Below are 8,137 nucleotides of genomic sequence, written 5' to 3'. Positions count from 1 at the left end.
TAAAATTGAGTGTTGGGCGGGTTAGGACAGACAAAAGAAAATATTTCTTTACTCAGCGCGTGGTCGGTCTGTGGAACTCCTTGCCACAGGATGTGGTGCTGGCGTCTAGCCTAGACGCCTTTAAAAGGGGATTGGACGAGTTTCTGGAGGAAAAATCCATTATGGGGTACAAGCCATGATGTGTATGCGCAACCTCCTGATTTTAGGAATGGGTTAAGTCAGAATGCCAGATGTAGGGGAGGGCACCAGGATGAGGTCTCTTGTTATCTGGTGTGCTCCCTGGGGCATTTGGTGGGCCGCTGTGAGATACAGGAAGCTGGACTAGATGGGCCTATGGCCTGATCCAGTGGGGCTGTTCTTATGTTCTTATGTTCTCCGTGGAAGGCACTCCAAGGCAAAAATCCGTCCGTTCTCCCTGGACACCTGGAGCCGTGGCAGGCTGGCTGTGTCTGGCTGTCAGAACCAAGGCAGAGGAGAAGCCAGGGTGCCCCGGACCAGGTTCTTCTTCCTCTTGCTGCCACCACGGAGCTTCAGCCCTTCCTCCAAAACCTGCTCCTGCCCACTGGGGTGGGAACAGTCCCCTGAAGATGGGAGGAACCGTCTGCTCTTCCGCCCCTTCCTTGCTCTGTCCACCCTCTGCCATTGGGGGGGGGGAAGAAAAAGCAGGACAAGGGTGCCCAGAAGCAGCCAAGGACAGGAAAGAAAGCAGAGCAGGCCCCAGCTAGCCAGGCAGAAAATGGCAGGGGTGAGGCAAGGCAGCTGCAGTGCTGCATCTGCGACTTGCCTCTGGAGAAGTGGGTGGGGTGGCACCACATTCCGCCTTGCTTCCTATACCGCCACTGGATACGGGAGTGGGTGGGGGGAGAAAGTGGTGGGGCAAAGAGGTGCAGTGCCGTCTTCACAGAGGGGGGAGGCTTGTCGGGGGGGGGAGGAGAGAGGCAGATCTGCGGAGCCAAGCTATGCAGGATCCAAGGCACTCAGGCAGGGCTGCTCGCACTACACGAGCACCTTTACTTTAGGAGCAACCAAAAAGTCGCCGCTAAAGTGAGTAACCCCACTGCAGGGCTGCTTCCCTTACTCAGGGTAAGAGGACGAACATCCCCTTCTCCCAAGGAGCCACCTACAGTAGCGTGGGAGGCACAGGATCCAGCGAGCAGCTCACGATTGGGCTGCCTGTTGTTCCACCTCTTTGTGAACCCATGGACCACAGCATGCCAGGCCCCCGTCTACTACTAACTTCTGGAGTGTGTCCAAATTCATGTTCATTGTGTCTGTGACACTATCTCACCATCTCGTCCTCTGCCATTCCCTTCTCCTTTTGCCTTCAACTTTTCCCAGCATCAAGGTCTTTTCAGCAAGGATTTGTCAAAAAGAAATCTTGCCAGACTCATCTCATCTCCTTTTTCACTCAGGTTACTAGCTTACGGGATGGTGGGAATGCTGTGTGTGAAATATATCTTGACCTCAGTAAAGCATTTGACAAGGTTCCACGTGACATCCTAATCAGCAAGTTGGTAAAATATGGGCCGCTAAATGATACAATCATTAGGTGGATTCGCAATTGGTTGGACAGCCATTTACAAAGGGTGTTTGTCAATGGATGAAGGGATATTAGGGTGCCATATCAAGTTTTCGGATGACACCAAGCTGGGAGGAAGAGCAAACACAACAGAAGACAGTAGAAGCCTTCTGGAAGACCTGGACAAAATGGAGAACTGGGCTAAAATGAACAAGATGAAGTTCACCAGGGACAAATAGGAAGTTCCGCACTGAGGCAAAAATAACCAAAGGTGCAGTTATGGAATGGGAGATACCTGACTTACAGCCCAATCCTATCCGCTCTTTCCTGGGAGTAAGCCCCATTGACTCAAATGGGACTTACTTCTGAGTAGACATGCATAGGATTGGACTGTTAGGGCGCAATCCTAACCCCTTATGTCAGTGCTGGAAAGCACGGACGTAAGGGCAATGCAGCTCTGAGGTAAGGGAATAAACATTGCCTTACTTTGAGGAGACCTCTTTGAGCGACACCCAACTGCAGGATGCAGCACATGTCCGCTTGGCACCGCTATGCCAGTACTGGAAAACACTGACATAAGGGGTTAGGATTGCACCCTTGGTAGCACAACATGTGAGAGAGATCTTGGAGTTGCGGTGGATTACAGGATGGACGTGAGTCAGCAGTGTGATGCGGCTGCAAAGAAGGCAAATGCAATTTTAGCCTGCACTAACAGAACCGTTGCTTCCAAGTCACAAGAAGTTGTGGTTCCACTTTACTCTGCACTGGTCAGACCTCACATGGAGTATTGTGTCCAATTCTGGGCACTCCACTGTAGGAAAGATGCAGCCAAACTGGAGCAGGTTCGGAGGAGAGCGATGAGAATGATTGGGCTGGAGGACAAGACCTACAAGGAAAGACTGAGGGAACTTGGTACTTCCAGCCTGGAGAAGAGACAGCTGAGAGGGATATGAGAGCTCTCTTCAGATACCTGAAGTGCTGTCATATGGAAGGACAAGTTTGTTCTCAACTGCCTCTGAAAGAAGAGCTCGAGCCAACGGGTACAAACTGCAAGAGAAGAGATTCCGACTCTCCCTCACTCTTCAAGCAGAGGCTCGACAAGCACCTGTTGGAGATGCTGTAGGAAGACTTCCTGCTACAGACAGGGGGTTGGACTAGATAACGTATTAGCAAGGATGGGAAAACCCAGCGTGACTTGACTCGAGTCACTGAGTTACCACCTCCCACAACTCAACTTGAGAAAGAGTCATAACGGGGGTGCTTTCCAAGTCTCCGAGTTACTCTTTAGTGACTCTGAAGGACTCGGGTCAAGTCACCCCACCCTTTGAAAGCCCACCATGGAAAAAATGGGGCTGCTGCCAGAGAGTGTATGTGTGTGTCGGAACTCTCTTTACGCACTCCCCTGCTGTCCCTGCCCATCTGTAAACAGGGTCAGGGAGGGTGGGAGGGACGGTGAGAGAGTGGGAACAGAAGTGGCAAGAGGGAGGAGGAGGGTCACAAGCAGCAGCTGCGATGCTTATTAGATCCTTGCTCAGAAGTAGTCCCACTGCAGCTGGTCATTCAACGGGGCTCCTTGCCCCCCACAAGGCATGCTGGCTCCTCCTCCTGCCCTCCCTCAGCCAGTGGAAATATGAGAATGCCCATCCCTTATCCAGTAATCATCTGTTCCTTCCTTTGTATCAGAGATGGGAAAAGAGAGCCCAGTTCTGCCTACTCCCTCCTGCTCACATTAACCCTTCCCTGCCTCCTGGCTGGAACTCCCTGCTGCTCGCTGATCAGAATACCGGCCCCATGAGGTTTTCCATGCTGCGGAAACAGTAAGCATTCACTCCCAGACGCAGGCAGACTTGAGTCAGCACATGTGGGGACAAGTGCCGAGTCGGGGTCCCTGACTCGAGTCGTTTTCAGTCTTCCACGGTTGCAACTCACGAGTCGCCAAGGCACCCAAAATCACACATTTTTGCGACTTGAGTCCAAGTCACCGACTCGAGTTTCCAACACTGCCGATTAGGTCCCTTCCAACTCTATGATTCTGCAGACAGAACCGCAGAGGGCGTCAGTTCGGCTTCAAGGTCAAGAACAACAAGGACGCAATGATATAACTGGTGAGTGCGATGAAATAACCTTGGAGCAGGCTCAGGACTGTGTGATATCACCCTTGCCATTCTGGGTGGCCTCAGGCAGCCCACCTAGACCACTTGAAAGTGACCAAGAACGTCCCTTCCATGAAAAAGATCAGTTAGTTCACCCTTCACCAGTAGATGGCAGCAAAATTAGGCTGATCAGCAGGAAGTGCTGTTTTTCAGCATTGGGGTTCTGTTCCAGTGGAGACGGGGATGCAGCTTCCAGCAGGCGGGACCCCACTGAGGATCATGCTGCCACCTGTGGCAGTTGAAAGCCCTGTTTCCCCCCTGCTGTGTCCCAATTGAGGCTGCCACCCCTTTGGCTGTCAGTTCCCCTTCCCATGGTCCTTGCATCAGCTCAGAGAGGTCAGGGATGGGCCAGGAACAATGCCCAAGGCTGTGGGCCCTTTTGTGCTAGAGAGCCATAGGGGTGCCAAAAGCCGCACCAGCCCCTGTGAGCTTGGCTTCTGCAAGGACAGTTTCCATGGAGTGCAATGGGCAGTGGCCATCCTGGAGGCGGCCAGGAAGGGAGTTGGTCAAAGTGCTTATTAAAGGACTTCTTAAACTCAAAGTCTGAATTGGAGCCAAGCTGGCGTCTCAGGAAATACAAACTGGAGCTAGAGCAGAGCCCAGCCTCTTCCTGGGACAGTGCTTGTGCCTTGCCTGTGGAAGGCGGCTGCTGCAGTAGCTGCTGTATGGAGCCCCTTTGGCCAAAGTGCTGTTCCCCTTCCCCTCCCCACCATTCTGCTCTTGCTCCCCACTTTACTCTCCTGGTTTTCACAAGAACCTCCCCAATTAGCAAGCATCTGTCAGAATGCATGGGCTATGTGAGAATGCCAGGTGCAAAGGAGGGCACCAGGACGCAGGAGTGTTGTCTTGTGTGCTCTCTGGGACATTTGGTGGGCCACTGTGAGATACAGAAAGCTGGACTAGATGGGCCTGTGGCCTGATCCAGCAGGACTCTTCTGATGTTCTTATGAGCAGCCATGACAGCAGGGGCATTTTGATTCATCACCAATGGTGTTCGCAAATGGCTAGTTGATGTGGGTCCCCTTTGCAAAAAGGTAAGAGTTTTCTCGGAAAGCCTCTTGCTGGAGAAAGGTGTTGTCTTTCTTCCTGTCGTGCTGCTGGTGCCACTGAGTACTGGTGCCGTCAAGTGCCGCAGGCAGCCCCCATCACTGCAAAGTGAGTACATGGATGGGGGGTCTGTAGTCCAAACCTGCCTTGAATAGAGGAGGCTGCCTGCCACTCGTGGTCCATCTTCTTCCCAGACTGTGCTGGGCTTGCAGCAGGCAGCACTGTGAGGAGGCCGGGGCTCCAGTCTCCAGCTCTGGCCCCCTGTGTGGGAACATTTCAGCTGCGTTGACCTCACTGGCTTTTCCTTCCTTCCTTCCTAGCAAAACATTTTCCAGTCTGAAATAATCACCTTGCTATATTTAGGGAGGCCCCACCCCTTCCTAGGCAGCCACATTCATTCCCTGCATTGTTTGGTGCCACAGCCTGCCTCCTCTGAGCAGCTCCTCAAAAGCACATCGTGCGCTTCTGCCAGTGGTGGCTGCAGCCTTCTGGCTCCTGTGGTTCCCAGGTCTCCCCTGCAGCCTTTGGCGCTCAGGTTCAGCAGAGAATGTCCATGCGATGTCTCCAGAAGATGAGCCTAGCCTGGAAACAAGGGTGTTGTCCTGTTGCTTCTGGGCACTTCCAGGGGCTTCTCACCTGTCCGGGGCTTCTAGTTCAAGCAGCGGCAATTCCAGACTGGCTGCCATGCCAGCACCTCTGGTGCGAGGAATGAAGCCCAGGTCCTAACGGTGCTTGGAAACCACCAGCCGCCTCTCTCATTTCCTGCTGTTGCAGCCAGGAAATGGAAGGTGGTGCACATGACCCATCTCTTCCCAAGCCTTGCACTGAGCCAGTGAGGTTAGTTGATGCTGCCAGGGCTGGATCAAGGGAGGCCACAGACACATTGTGGGAGGAAGAGGAGAAGCAGGAAAGCGCTTGGCTGCCATCACCTTCCTCTATGAATATGGGGGGGTGGAGTCAAAGCCCCCCTCCGATGGTTTCCTCCTTTTTTCCTGAAACAGGAGACTCCTAGTGTGGGAGGGGCTGCCTGCTCGCAAGCCAGGGAATCTCCTCAATCTCCTCCTCCCTGCAGCTTATGGGATGCAGCCTAGTCAAAATGCATGTGACCAGATTACAACTACACTGAGGACTGCATCTGCACGGAATGCCGGAAATGCTTCCTCCACTCTCCCCTTGCATCATGACTACAGGAGCCCACTGGGAGAGGTGACCCATTGCCAGGAAGGGAAAAGGAGGCACGGCTGCGCTTTGTGGAAACAAATGCCAGTAGCTGGCTGCATAGGAGCTAGGTGCCTGGAATGGGAAGCCAGCAGCAGTGGCGGCGGCTGCTGCTGCTCTCTCTCTCCCCCCCCCATGTGTGTGTGTGTGTGAGAGAGAGAGAGAGTGATGGGCTACGGGTGGTAGAAAGTAGGCCCAGCCTCACCGTTTACCTGCCTGGCCAGCAGTGGTCAGGGGGACTGGGCAGACGCAGAGGCAGCAAATACATCACAAGTAGTCGTCGTTCCCCAGCTCCTAGGCACATGCGCACAGTGGCGTCACTAGGATTCGCGTCACCCGGTGTGGGAGGCCTGTGCGTCTCCCCATGCAGTGGGCGGGGTAACGCCCCAGGTGGGCGTGGTGATGTGCCATTGCAGCAGTACTCAAACTTTTCACACTGGGACCCACTTTTTAGAATGACAATCTGTCCAGGACCCATTGGAAGTGATGTCATGGCCAGAAGTGACATCATCAAGCAAATTAAAATAAAAGAAATAATTAAATAAGGGTGAGCCAGTCCTGTTCCACCAAGTGAATCTACTCTGAAGGGCTTACTCTCAGGAAAGTGTGGGTAGGATTGCAGCCTGTGAGCCCGATCCTATGCATGTCTACTCTGAAGTAAGTCCCACAGTGGTCAATGGAGCTTACTCTGTAGTCTGCCTGCAATAACACCCATCCAAAAAGAATCAGTGAGATTTCCAGCCCTCCCCAGTGCCCAGCTTAAAGTTCTTCTGTTCGCCTACTCGCAAGTAAAAGTGGTCATGTGGCTTTGTTTCGGGCTCAATAGGCGCAACTGGGAGGAAGGCAGGGACTTCCTTCTTGTGTTTTTGGGGGCTGCATTCATTGAATTGGGACTATTCTGGTGTTGTTGGATTTCGCTCTGCCTGCCCTTTCCAATAGATCAGGGGTGTCCAAATTTTTTGGCAGGAGGGCTGCATTGTCTCTCTGACACTGTGTCGGGGGCAGGGGAAAAAAAGAATTAATTTACATTTAAATTAAATTTACATTTAAATTTACATTTAAAATTTGAACAAATTTACATAAGTTTACATAAATTTACATAATATAAATGAATATATTAAAGATGAATGAAGGTCTTTCAATAGCTCAAGGCCTATAAAAGGCCTTGCACAAAGCAAGGCTGTCCTTTCCTTAGCTTTTGCTACTGCATCACAAATGTGAAACAACAAGCAGTGGAGGAGCCCTCATCCCACCGCTCACACAAGAGGTCAAACAGTCGCCCTCATGCTGAGAGCAGTTGCATCGGGCCAGTGTGGGCTCCAACAAATCTCTGGAGGGCCAGAGACTCATTGGAGACTGGGGGCTCCCTGAGGGCCGCATTGAGAGGCCTTGAGGGCCGCAAGCGGCCCCAGGGCTGGGGTTTGGGCACCCCTGCAATGGACTATGACAAGTACGCCTACTCGTGAGTAAAAGTGGGATACGGCTCACTCACTTTTCCTAGGGCTCCATGCATTTTTTCTTTCCTGTTTTTTGGTCATAACTTTTGAACGAAAGTGGCTATTTCAATTCTGTTTTTTGCATTGCACTCCACTGGACATTCTGCATCCAATGGTGTATGGCACGATGGGGTAGTTCCAAAAGCCGTGAAATTAGCACGTCCTCCCCCCAGGGTGCATCAACCCCCCTCCACGCGCGTCACCTGGTGCAGCCCCGCACCCTCCACGCGACGCCAGTGCATGCACACACAGAGAAAAGAGAGGGTTGTGCTGGACCCCAGAGGAAGAACTGGAATTTCACAGATGGCAGTGGCAGACCATGCATTTGGACCTCCTTTCTGGTCTGCATGGTACTGGGAGCAGCGAGTCTCCCAACCACTGTAGCTTTTGGAAACCTAGACCAGCAGCAGCTGCATCATACGGTCCCCAGACCTGCTTGGGAGCGCTAAGAACCAGGGGACATCCACTAAAATTGAGGGTTGGGAGAGTTAGGACAGACCTATAAGGGCCAGGGTGTCTTGGAGGTACTTGGAGGTAAGAGGAAAAGTTTCCCCTTACCTCTGGCTGAGCCACTTTGGGCCCCTATCCTGCGCTGGATACAGCGCAAGCCTCTTGGCTTGCCTGTTCCAGCACAGGATAGGATTGTGCTCTTAGTTAGGGCACAATCCTGCCCTTCATTTGGGTCAAAAAGTACCGTAAAGCAC

The sequence above is a fragment of the Tiliqua scincoides genome, chromosome 3 (genome assembly GCF_035046505.1).
Source record: "Tiliqua scincoides isolate rTilSci1 chromosome 3, rTilSci1.hap2, whole genome shotgun sequence".
Lineage (NCBI taxonomy): Eukaryota > Metazoa > Chordata > Lepidosauria > Squamata > Scincidae > Tiliqua > Tiliqua scincoides.
This window is presented reverse-complemented; position numbering follows the sequence as displayed.